This window comes from Salvia splendens, chromosome 3 (genome assembly GCF_004379255.2).
Source record: "Salvia splendens isolate huo1 chromosome 3, SspV2, whole genome shotgun sequence".
NCBI lineage: Eukaryota > Viridiplantae > Streptophyta > Magnoliopsida > Lamiales > Lamiaceae > Salvia > Salvia splendens.
In genome coordinates this window covers 21839147-21853157 of record NC_056034.1, presented here as the reverse complement: position 1 = coordinate 21853157, position 14011 = coordinate 21839147, and positions in this window count along the sequence as shown.

Sequence of the window (14011 nt, the reverse complement as noted above, 5' to 3'; positions counted from 1 at the left end):
AAATGAGCCTAGGGAAACGGCCGGTCGGGCATTTTATCCGGGGTGTGACTTTGTGACCAAGAATTATTTTATTTTGCTCATTTTTCACTCCTAGTATTAGTGTTGCCCACGGTTCGGAACCGGACGGTTCCGGTTCAGAACCGCCGGTTCCGGTTTGGTCGAAGGCGGAACCGGAACCGGACCGTGAGGCTATTTCACGGTTCCGGTTTGAAAACCGGCGGTTCCGGTTCCGGTTCGGAACCGCCGGTTTTTCCGGCGGTTTAGGCGGTTCCGGTTCAGAACCGGCGGTTTCGCGGTTCGATTTTTTTTAATTTGAAATTTGGATTTATACAACAATTTGGAACAAGAGTACAAGACAATGTATAATTCAAATAGAAATACGATGAATAAGGAGAAAATGATATCAATTTTATTGAGTTTGAGTTGTAACGGACAACGATACATTACAATTTACAATACATATACATCTACAACTACCACTACAAGTAGGGATGTCAATTTAGCCCGCAACCCGTGGGCTGGCCCGAATAGCCCGCCAAATTTATAGGGTTAGGGTTGAAAATTTTCAGCCCGATAAAATTACAGCCCGATTAGCCCGCACCCGATTAACCCTCAACCCGTTAGGGCCAGACCCGAAAACCCGATGGGCTAGCCCGGAAACCCGATAAATTTCTATTGTTTTATTTGTTTGACTCTAATTCGACACTTCATTAATTATTTTATAATATAGATTACTGAAAAAATAACTTTCCATTTTATATATTAAATATATAAATTATATATATTAAGTTTTATTAATATAACAATAGATAAATGGATTAGAAACTTCAAATTCACTAAAAAATATATTTAAATTTCTAAACATGCTTTAAAATTTCTTAATGTTTATGTTTTATTTTGCATAAATCCCAAATATTAGTATTTGATAATGTTTATGTTTGAGTTTAAACATATATCTCAAATTTATCATAATTAAATATTTTACATTTTATAAATATAACTAATTTTAATCATTATTTATTAGATTGATCGCATGCTAATTTTATCGGTAGCAACCCGATTAACCCGATGGGCTAGCCCGAAACCCGAGCTTTTAGGGTTAGGGTTGGACTTTTATAACCCGGAAAAATCACAGCCCGACTAGCCCGCACCCGATTGACCCGAAACCCGAATAGGGTTGGCCCGAAACCCGGTGGGCTGGCCCGATTGACATCCCTAACTACAAGTATACAACATACAACAATGTAATATAATTTACAAGTGTCGTCGGACTCGTGAACGTAAATAAAAAAAACATGAAATGGGAGGGAAAAAAAATTGAAAAGGGGCTTGAGCTCAACTTAAACTTTCAAAGTTAAACTTTTCAAATTTAAGTTGAGTTGCCTACGTATCCACAATTTTATTGAGGAATCAAAGCCCACGTAGTTCTCTTACCTTGCTTACCTATTTGGTCGGCCGTGCTCGCCGTTCACCGCCCCCCGTCATTGCTATTGTTGAGTGCTCTCGCTTCTGACCTTGTCATCCCCATCGGAGGAAAATTCTTCACCATCACTCTCTACACGGAAGTCGAAATCCGGCTCTTGTGCTCTCATGTCCGCCTTTGCCCAATCATCAAGTAGCATAGTGGCTTCCATGTTCTTGGCGGAGAGATTGCTCCTTTTGTCGTCTAGGACACAACCGCCGACACTAAAAGCTTGCTCAACGGCGACGGTGGAAGCGGGAACGGCGAAAATCTGCTTAGCCATGATGGATAGTATCGGAAACTCTTTGTCATAACGGCAAATCTAGACATCACATTAAGAGCATTTTTGTGATCATATTTCAAAAGAGTATTGCTACACATACCTGATGTTTGGGATGAACCCGTCCCACTCCCGGTCCCGACTCCATGTTGAAAGTTGAGTTGAGTTTGGGTTGGAGCGATACCAAACTCGACCGGATGCGCTTTCTCCATGTGACGGGTAAATGTACCGTATCCTCCACCCCTTCGGAATGTGTATACGTTTTCGCAATAATTGCAATACACATTATAAGTGTCAGGATCGTTACTATCTTGTACCTTCTTGAAATGTTTCACCATGATGTTTGAGGTTAAAGACCTTTCAGCTGGTCTAAGAGGTTGAGGAGGGTGTCCACGACCACGACTACGGCCACGGCGACTCCTTGGTGGTGGTGGGGGTGGCATTTCTTGAACCTCTTCTACCTCCTCCCCCTCCTCATCGTCATCATCATCATCGTCGTCTTCATCAACATTCACAGGGGTTGGAATTTGTTGAGAATAGGCACCGCAACCGGGAGCACCACTACCGGTACCAACATAAGCATCGCCTTGGGATTGAGAGCGAGAGAGAGCAATAGCATGTGCCACATCTTGCTCTTCTCGAGTCTACAAAATAATATTTGTATTGTAAATTTCAAATAAAATTATGAACAATAATGTAATGTAATTCAAAATTAATTAAATTAGTAGATAATAAATATTAACCTGCCACACATCCATGTTCATTTGAGAAATTTCATCAATAAAGGATCTCTGAGATGGCCTCTTGGACTTTCCTTTTCCCTTATCAACACGACCTTCTCGGGATGAAGACATATTGCTATGTAGAAATGTAGAAATATGGAATAATATATATATTTTTGTTTTAGCAATTGAGAAAGAAAGACAACTTATAGAACTACGGGAACAAGTATAAGTGTATAACAATGCGTAATAAGAGTAGCACTTGCGTAATTAAATGGAAGCACAATAGCACAAATGAGAAATTGGAGACAAAGAGAGAGAATTTGGAGATTGAAGAGAGAAACTCTTATTAACACAAGAGTGGGGTGAATGTAAATGAGGAAAACCGCCGGAACCGCCGGTTTCCGGGCAAAACCGCCGATTCCCGGGCAAAACCGCCGGTTCCCGGGACAAAACCGCCGGTTTCCAGAACAAAACCGTCTGCAAAAGCTGCGCCTTGTGTCCTCGTGTCTCGCGCCGCCACCGGAAACCACTGAACCGGCGGTTAACCGCCGGTTTTCACGGTTAACCGCCGGTTAACCGCCAAAAAATAGCCGAAACCGGCCGGTTTTGCAGCTGAAAAGCTACCGCCGTCGGCCCCATCCCCGATGCCTTGATATACGCACCCGAACTGGCGGTTCCGCCGGTTAACCGCCGGTTCCGAACCATCCCGAACCGCCGGTTCGGTGACGGTTCCGGTTCGAAATATCTTGAACCTGAACCGGACCGCGACCCGAATTGCGACGGTTCCGGTTCGGGTAAATTGCCACGGTTCCGGTTCGGCGGTTAACCTCCGGAACCGGAACCGGTGGGCATCTCTACCTAGTATAAATACACATGTCTAGGGTTTTTGTCATTAGTTTTTGGATGATATTGTAAGAACAAAGACTCCATTTGTGAGCACCCATCTTCATTTTTGATGATTTATCAAAATCCCTTGTGGTTGCATTTCAATCTATTGTCGGGCTTAGGTTGAATGTTAAGGTATGCAATTCTAGTTATTGTGTTGCTAGTTTTGTGGAGCTATTAGATTCTTGCTTTGGTGAAAGTTGTCTTGGGTTGTCTTCATTGTTTTGTAGAAGGTCCATAGGTTCCAAGCATCTATCTAAATCATAACACCTTCACCTTCTCTTTTTTCCACCATTTTTATTGTTTCATTTCTTGTTGGGTTTGTTTGGGTTATTGAAATATTTACAAGAGCAAGTCCGGGGCAGATATATGTGTCTTGAATCCCTAAGATTCACATTATTTGGTATCAAGAGCCATTGGTTCTTGTTCCTGTAAGTTTGAAAAAAAAACAAAAAAAAATTGTCAAAAAAAAGAGTCATACTTCAAACTATATCCATGGGCTTTAGCTATAAATTGGTATATGTATTGTTGGGTGTGTAAAATTGATTGTTAGAAAGTTGTAGGCCGAAATTACATCAATTGTTGGGTCTATTGTTGTTGGGTGAAATTGTGCACACAAAGTGTTTGTTGATTTGACCCATTGGCCTAGCACTTTACTTTCACTAATCTTGTGTCTTCTTGGACTAGTTTTCACTTGCCTAGTTGTGTATCTTGTTTGTGCTATTTGTGCAACCCTTGGGATTACATCATCGAGAGCAAGTGAGGGAGAGTATCTAGCTACTAAATCTCTAAGCCTTCCGAGAGATTTTGGGTGTGAGTTTGGGGAATTGGGGACATGCTTTGTGGGTTGGGAAGTGAGCTCCTCACTAAAATCTCCATTCTTGGGTGTGTGAGTTGTTTGTGTTATTAACAAAAGGGACGTGTCCCTGGTCCTTTTTATCTTCTTTGTAGGTACCTGAAGGGAGGAATTCTAGGCACAATTCGTTTAGAAGGGAGGATGGGGACGACATCGCGTCCACATACGACGACACCCTCAAAGAGATGCTGGCAAAACTTATAGGAGAGTTGGCGAGGATGCGTGGTGACCTTACCACTATGCAAGGGGGCTTTACGACTTTTCATGAGGATATAGCCCTCCTCAGAGATCGAGTTAGGCATAACCATTCCATAGCACCTAGTGACCGAGAGAGACATGATAGGAGTGGCTACAAGTCATGGTACCATGATGATGGACTTGATAGAGGGAGTAGAAGGGAACGAGTTCCAAAGTTCCATAGAGAGTCACACTCTAGGAGGATGAGGGATCATGGTCATCATAAGGTGCATGAGTGGTTAATGGGGGAAGAAACCTCAAGTAAAGCAAGGAAGAGCTCAAACTCTCGACATTATGGTCGTGGCACAAGCGGAAGAAGTGTCCCACCAAAGAAGATGGACTTATCTCATCCTAGCTATCACACGAAGGTTTCGTCGTGGTTGTCATCCAACTTCCCTCCTTCAAAGAGCTTGATTCAAAGTAAGTGTGACAATGTTAACCACATTGTTAAAGAGCGTGTCAAGCATATGGTGGATTATGTTTCCGATAATGATGAAGAGCAATGTGATGATGAAAAAGAATCCACAACCTTACATGAAGAAGACTCACGCCCAACTTTTAATGATGGCGTGTCTAGCATAGTGGAAGACAAAGACAAGCGTGAGCCATTAAAATTCCTTCAAGTCTTGAGCATGGAAACGAAGCCAAATGAAATTGCAAAAGTAAATGAACACTTAAGGAATGATCAAGAGAGAGAAGAAAATATAGAGTGTGAGAAAAGGTTAAAATGTGAGATGCAAAAGCCAAGAGAGAGTGGTGGGGGTGAGTGTGAATCAAAGCTATCAAGAGAGAAAAACTACAAGCATGTGAGAAAAAAAAGTGGTTTGTTAGATTATAAGGTCAACCTTGGGTGGGCACTAGATAATCCTTTGCCTTTTGCCCTTGGTGAGAAATATAAACTTTTACCCACTAACACTTCTTATATTTCTTTTTGTGTTGATGAGCCTTTTATAGTGAGTAAAATTGAAGACATGGAAGTGAGACATCATGATGCAAATGGCTTGGAAACTACCTCACCGAAAAATGATCAAGATGAACAAGAGCAAGTCGAAGAACTCATTGCCCAAGGTTCAAGTACACTATCATTGCTTCCTTGTGATGTTTCTTTGAAGTGCTTAGATAAGATTGATGTGTTGGACAATAACTTGCTCTGCAAAATTGATTTGAACCATGTTGAGCGTATCTTGTACTTAAAGCATGAGTTTGTAAATTCAAGAGTGACAAATGTGAATAAGATTGATTTTGCAAAGCCGACTTGTGATGATAGCTTTGTCATTGGTGATTTGTGGCATCAAGAGCTTGAATCTTTGAATGCTAAGTCTATCTTTGCATCATATGTTGACCCTTTCTTGATAAATCCATACATTGATAGGAATGTCACTTCTCTTAAGGATTTTAGCTTGAATGTTGGAATGAGCTCCTTACATACTAAGATACCTAAACTTTCTTTTGTTGGAACTAGTAGACCCAAGATGAGTACATACATTGTTGATTTTATTCCTTGGTTTACTACATGCTTTTATTGGAAATTGGTAAAACCCTTCAATGGGATTGGAATATTCTATGGTCGTTTTGTGAAGGACTTTTCCACTCACATGTCTTTTGTGGCTTATGTTGCGACTAAATTCATAATAATGCCTTGTTCCCATGTGTGTGCCCATGTCTTGAAATTGTTAGAGCAATTACGATGGGCTTATTTTGATAAGTTCCTTATGTTAATTGATGTTATGTTTTACAAGATTCATGTGGTGTTTTACAAGGTTCACATGTCTTGTGTTGAACATACCCTACATGCTATGCATAATAATTTTTGGTCACATTCTTCTCATAATAATGATTACTTTTTCAAATTGTTGGAGAAATTAAGTGAGCATCACGTTGACAACCTTGATTCTTTACTGGGTATGGTTCCCTGTAAGCTTTAAGAAAATGATCTTAAGATTGAGGTCTCCGTTGTTCTCATTGCTAAATTCGATTTTGAATGTGATAGTGGAAGTTGGTTTGTTGATTGTGATTGTGAGAACCATCTCCTTGTTAGTGAAATGTCTTTTTGGTTCCAAAGTGAAATCAACCTCTTGTACGGTACTATGATATTTGATTTGGACTCGCTCGATTTTGTAGGTGTACTTGATCGGGATTTGAGGACAAATCCTTCAAAAGAAGGAGGTGATGATGTGAATCCGGGTGTCATAATAATGAATCAAAGAACCGGATTTGAGGACAAATCCTTTCACAAAGAAGGAGAGGATGATGTGAGTCCATGTATTCACAATCATAGAATACAACGATGTCGAGGGCCATGGGTTGATTGGGGTCCGAGAAGAGAGTGGAGACATGACAAGGAGTCAAGCTGAATGTGGAGGTCTGTTCAAACGTCAATATGCCTACTGAGACGGTGTCCAAATGCTGATTCAAGACTACTATCGTCTTCATCGTCGAAATACCTTTGCGTGGGTACCTCACACGCCCCAAACGGAGTTCGGATGAGAGAGATATGGCCGTTTGACTAAAGTCGCGCAATACAGAACGAAACGCACGGGCAAGCGTTTTTACTCATGCAAAACGCCCGGTCGGGCGTTTTTGTCGAGAGATCAATTTTTGTCCAGAAACTTCGCTCGAGCAGACGAAATGAGCCTAGGGAAACTTCCGGTAGGGCGTTTTATCCGGGATGTGTCTTTGTGACCAAGAATTGTTTTATTTTGCTCATTTTTCACTCCTAGTATAAATACACATGTCTAGGGTTTTTGTCATTAGTTTTTGAATGATATTATATGAACAAAGACTCCATTTGTGAGCACCCATCTTCATTTTTGAAGATTTATCAAAATCCCTTGTGGTTGCATTCCAATCTATTGTCGGGCTTAGGTTGAATGTTAAGGTATGCAATTCTAGTTCTCGTGTTGCTAGTTTTGTGGAGCCATTAGATTCTTACTTTAGTGAAAGTTGCATTGGGTTGTCTTCATTGTTTTGTAGAAGGTCCATAGGTTCCAAGCATCTATCTAAATCATAACACCTTCACCTTTTCCCTTTTCCACAATTTTTATTGTTTCATTTCTTGTTGGGTTTGTTTGGGTTATTGAAATATTTACAAGAGCAAGTCCGGGGCAAACATATGTGTCTTGAATCCCTAAGATTCACGTTATGAGTTATAATAATTGTGAGTAGAATGGGTTAATTAGTGAAATGTGAGATCCATTTACTAAAAATAATAAAATAAAATAAAAGCAAATATTTATTGAGGTCATTCAAATAAGCAAATATGAGATATTTAATGGGAACTAGAGGGAATAGTAGTTTAGCTACCCATTTTGTAATTGTTTTACCAATAATTGTAGTAACAGATAACTTTACCCATAAGACCGAAAAAGGTAAAATGAGAAAGAAACACTCCATAAATAAAACAAATTTTTTGTCTAAAAATCTCTATTGCTATTTATTTCCATGAGGTACCACAAATATACAATCTTTATCTAAAGTTCTAATCATATAACTTTGTTACATTATCAGACTATTCGAATAATCTGAGATTTCAGTTGAATTGACAATCCTAACTATCTTAATAAGGAGGAACTCTTAAAAATATGGACTTCCATTCTCTAGAATTCAATAATTGTAGTAACAGATAATTTAACACACATTATCAGACTATTCAAATAATCTGAGATTTCAGTTGAATTGACAATCCTAAGAGCATCCACAACGGTGGCGTCCGTCGCCACGGCGGTCCGCGCCGCTGGCACGGACGCCACCCGCCGCCGTTGCGCTCGCGCCGCTGACACGGCGCTGCTCGATGCATCGCGCAGCGCCGTGCCAGCGAGCAGCTGACGTGGCGCGCCCTCATTCGTCAACGGCATAGCCGTTGTGTTTAAATTATTATTTTTTTAAAAAAAAATCGGTTTTTAATTGAAAAACTGATAAAAAAAATTCACTTCCCAAAAAAATTATATCCGTTTATAACCGTTTTTCCCACTTTTTAATTTTTTTTAAAAAATTTTTTACCCCAAAAATACACACTTTCATCTATAAATACCCCCAATTTCACTCCCAAAAATTCACATCAAACTACACAATTCTCATCATCATTCTCTCATCTCCATTCTCATCTTCAATCTCTCATATCCATTTTCATCTTCATTCTCTCACACCCTACAACACCACTATGTCCGGTCACGACGATAACCCAAGCGGCTCCCACGGTTGGAACCTCGAATGGTTCGGTTCACAACCGTTTCCTAGTACGGAAACGGACTATTCGGCCCCTCCTCTCACCCAAGATTCGGGGTCATCTATGGCCGATAGGTCATCTATGACCCCCACGCAACTTCAAACGCATGAGACCATGATATTGGGTCTCCAAAAACAGTTGGGTTGGTGCCGCCGGATGCGTAGTCTTCCTCGGGTAATATTAGCCAATAATTGTGTAATTTTTAATTTTTAGGATTTTAATTTTGTAATTTTTAATTTTTAGTATTTTAATTATGTAATTTTTAATTTTTATGATTTTAATTATGTCTTTTTTTATTTTATTTGTAATTTGTAATATTTATTGTGGTTTTTTAATGAATTTTAGTATTATGGAAATGTTTTTGTGTAATTGAATTTTAAATTAATTGTGCTCGTCCTTGAGGAAGAGCACAGCTGTGGGTGTTGTGCTCTTGCCAGAGAGCAGACAGAAAAAGTGGGGTCGGGCCCATAACCGTGCCGCTGGAAAGAGCACGGTTGTGGATGGCTCTAACTATCTTGATAAGGAGGAACTCTTAAAAATATGGACTTCCATTCTCTAGAATTTATTCAATTATAACGGCGGCGGCTGTAGAAAGCATGTCATGCTTGTTAGTTGTTTCACACCCGACTTAATGTGAAATTGATTAGTAAAAAATTTATACGAATAAAAAGAGAAAATTAGTATATGAAGTAAATACAGTAGTATGGTCGGGTCATCGGATTGACGATTGAATTTGTTTTTTCAATTTGATAACGAAGGCTTAAAAAACATCAGCCAATAATAAGTAGGCGTAATTCAGAAACTTGTGACGTATGTGGTTACATTACATCATATCCTATGTTTAATAGCAACTAATGTATTGCCAATTAAAGTGCTTGCTTGACAATGAAGTTTTAACTTTGAGAGTGTCCACAATAGTTTGGCCAAACTCTAAGAGCATCCGTATTGGGGCGGACGATAGGCCGGCAAATGCCTCGGGCGCGCCATCGTCCGCGCACTGTGGGTGCGCGGACGATGCCCGATGCATTGTCCGCGTCCTATAGATCGTTCGCGGATGATATTCGGACGATAGGGCATCGTCAGCGCCATCGTCCGCCCACTGTGGGCGACGCGGACGATGGAGCAGACGATGCAACACGTTTTTGTTTTTTTTTTTTATATTTAAATTCCGAAAAATTTATTTATATAAATACCCCCTACCCCACCTTCATTTGTAACCTTTCCATTCTCTTTTCCACACTCAAATTACACTATAAAATGGATTTCGGTGAATACCCAAGTCCCAATAGTCCGATATTTGGGGGTGGTGCACGTTGGTCGGGTACAGACCCTGACGAATATCGGTCGTTCGACTCCAACACGCAGTACGCTCCCGAATTCCGTACGGATTCGTACGGTGTGTCTGACATGGAGCTGTCTCCAACTCTATAGGGCGTTTTTAATTATTTTGCATTGACATATTTGAAAACATTTAAATTAATTAACAAAACAATAGTGAAACCTATAGGGCGGCCTTTAGGGCGGCTTATAGGGCGCCCCACTGCAGGTGGAATGGTAGGAGGATAAAAATGCTGATGTGGCGGTGCATAGGACGGGCCTTAGGGCGCCCCACTGCTAATGCTCTAAGGCCAAGCCACATATTCTTGTCTACAGCCATAAAAATTTATCCCCAGACATAAAAATACTTGTCCAGCCCAATAGTGGACAAGCCACAACCACAAATCACATTATTTTATCAATTTTTGGTATATTTTAATTCAATTAGAATAAAAATTATCGGACTATAATAATTAGAAAATAATGCATAATTTAATAAAAAAAAATTAAAACCAAATCTTCGTTGTATTATAGATAGGGGAAAATTAGGGTGTAAAATGTGTAGAATGTAGTATTTACAGAAAAAAAAATCAAAAAATAAGAAAAAACAAAAAAGTTTTCCAATGCCGCGGCTGCCGGTGCCGTGCAATAGGGCGCCGCGGGCAGAGCCGCAGCCCTACTCCATGTGCCGTGTATTGTGTGTGTGTGGTTGCATGTAGTATGTGTATTATGTGTGGTGTAGTGAATGTGTGTTGTTGCATGTAGTATGTGTATTGTGTGTGGTGTAGTGAGTGTGTGTGTACGCGCTCGCCCATGCAGTATGTGTAGTGTGCATATTTAGTGAGTGTATTGTTTATTGTGTGTGTGTTGCATGTGTGCAATATGTGTTGTGAGTGCACAATTCCTTGAAAATTCATGTTGATATCAATTTTCATTTTATCAAATAAAGAATTTAGAATTGAATTATAGTTTCAATTCTACACATTTTCAATTTCATTTCAATTTTAATATAATATATCAAACAGATCCTAAATGTATATGAAGGTCACAAGTTCAATCTTGAATAAGAACAAAGATTTAGGTTCACTATTTTAGGAATGAGTTAAACGAATACAAATACTTTCCATTTCATTCATGCTACACACATACTCTAGAACTCAAAACTCCCCTACACTTATCGTTTCCTTCCTCACACTCGTGAACGAACACCCTTTGACTCTCCAGCATTGTCACACACATCTTTTATACCTTGTTTGCATTTATGGACTATAGTAGACTGTTATCCTCTCTCTCATCTTTGCCGCTCAACATTTTAGCTTGTAGAATAACACCTGAAACATTAAACAATTAAGACCCCAACAAAGCAATAATCATAAGTATTGTAACTATTAAATAATTAAAAAAAAGGTGTAAATTTTAAGATGCAAATGTATAGTTGAAGATTGTGATAAATTCAAGAAAAAATGTCTAGCAAAACAAATGAAAAATTAAATCTCAACTTTTAGTAAGTGCATCTGTGCATATTTATCATTACGAAAGGGAGGAATAACCTGGATTTTTCATGGAGTACATTTCTTCACTTGGTAGTTCATAGAAAATTTGCAGTGAGTGCTCTCTGTGAAATCTCACAGGCTTCTTGGATTTATGCATGAATAATGCTCATTTACTACGAAAAAAATGAAGAGTTGATTCAACATTAATTTTATGAACACAATGTGTTTCACATCTTGCGGATCCAATCCTGAAGTTTTAGAAATGTGGCATCCGAATACAATATTTATAGTCTAAAAAAGTATCAAAACTGATTTTCAAAACCTTTTCATTTCTTCCTCTCCCAAAATCTTACATATTCCATAACTTTTTAACCTTCAATGAGTATTCAATTTATCTTTAAAAGACCTTTTCACTTCAACTCCCTCCATTATTATAAGAACAAAAAATATATTTTATTTGCCAACTTTATTAAAATAATTATTTCTTTCTCTCCTAAAATTTTACAAATTCCTGAACTAACATTCAATGAGTATTCAATTAATCCTTAAAAGACCTTTTCACTTCCATTCCCATGATTATTATAAGAAAATAAGAAAGTGTGACGTCTAGGATGGAGGGAGTACAAATTAATGGTAAGCTGTAAGCATTCTTTTTGGGATTAGCCTTTTTTGACTTCTGGAACTATACTAATAATTCAATAACTGTGGGTCCCGTCTTTCTCCCTAGATAAGATTTGTTAGCAGAAAATTAATTCAAAGCTTACCTTGACTTAATAATAGAGTATACTCCACATGATATAGCCCTCTTTTCTAGATTGTCATTTTTCTTTGATCAAAATTTCACATGCACATTTATTATGATGAATCACATATAATTAATTTGACTTTCTACTTATTATTATTATTATTATTATTATTATTATTATTATTATTATTATTAAATAATGTGATAGATTTAAATTATGAATTGGAGATATGATACCTATCATTCCTATTTGTTTAGCTTTTAATTTAGACCAGGCAAGGAAGACGCAGAAAAACTGAAAAAGTTAGTAGTAAAGGTTGAAGTAGGAATTTGTTCTTCAATAATAGTGATTTGGTAAGGACTTGACATAATTTTTCATAAAATTTTAAAAGTAGAAAATAATAAATAAAGAATTTGGGTAAGGGCTTAAGCCCTACCCTCTTTGCAAGTGTGTCCGCCCCTTAGTACATATTTACATTTAGGAAAAATATAATGCAGGCCTGCTTCTTATAAGTTTTATCTATTAGAAAAAAAATAGTTTTCGGCTAAAATTGCGGAAATCCTGATTTAATAGTAGCTGTAATTGAAGGTACATATACTCATCTATTATTAATTTACATTTTCTCGATGATTCACGTAAGCACAATTTCTATGAATAAATAATGGGTTAACAATACTTCTAAATTCTAATCCATCTTGGTACAGGAAGTAGGAGCCCGGTCATATAGCTTTAACTAGTCGAAATTTAGCTCATATTTCCTCTGGTGGAATTTCCTCTGTTGGAATAATTGAGTGAACAATTACATAAAGTTCTCTATGATGATTAACCAAGAATGACGGAGAAGGAGCATAAACTGTGGAGAGGAAGCGTACCTTGATCCATAACGAATTGAACAGTGGAATTGCTTTGCAGCGGCTATGAATCTTCCAAACGATCAAAGACATTCTTCTCAATAGTCTGCCGAGAGAATACAGAGATATCGAATGTTCTCTGGGGACCATAACCATAACTTATATTTATAAGTAATATAAGTTCCTTTATCTTCTATTTGGTCCCTCAACAAATAGAAAATAAAAAATTGGTATCTACACTTATTTCCATAACAAATAAATACACTTTAGCCCAAACTTTAATATTTATAGGATCACTTTAATTGGGCAACTGAAAGATAGTCATACACATTAAATTAGTCATGTGGAAGCCCAAATTTCTAACAATCTCCCACTTGGGCAACACATGACACCGAATAAATGTATACAAACCGAATGAGCGCTCAAATATGCTATCACATAGTGTATTCCCTAACAATCGTATTATCAACCATATCTGCATAGGACTAAAGAGACAGTCACCATATTTTTTCATGATTATACCCATCAGTAATCACATATGCAAATATAACCAACAACAGATCAATTATGGAGTGTAGCATGGAAATTTCATAAAAGGTGATTATATATGCCTATTTCCATCTAGTCCTCTGAAATCTTTAGTGAGATCAAATCAAAACCAAATAACACAAGTAATGGACAAAACACAATTCTTTATTTCTGCAGAGAATAACATGAGTTTTATAACTACATGTTCAATACACAATATAGAGCAATAACCAAAACTACTCCCACTGAACGGAAGTACCCTTAAACAACATAACACCCATTTGGGCTACATGCCCATGAAAAACCTTGGGTGATAGACCCTTAATGAACGGATTTGTTATCATAAAATCGTTCCCTTATGCTCTATATGTATTTGTCCATTCCGAACTCTTTATTTAACAACCAG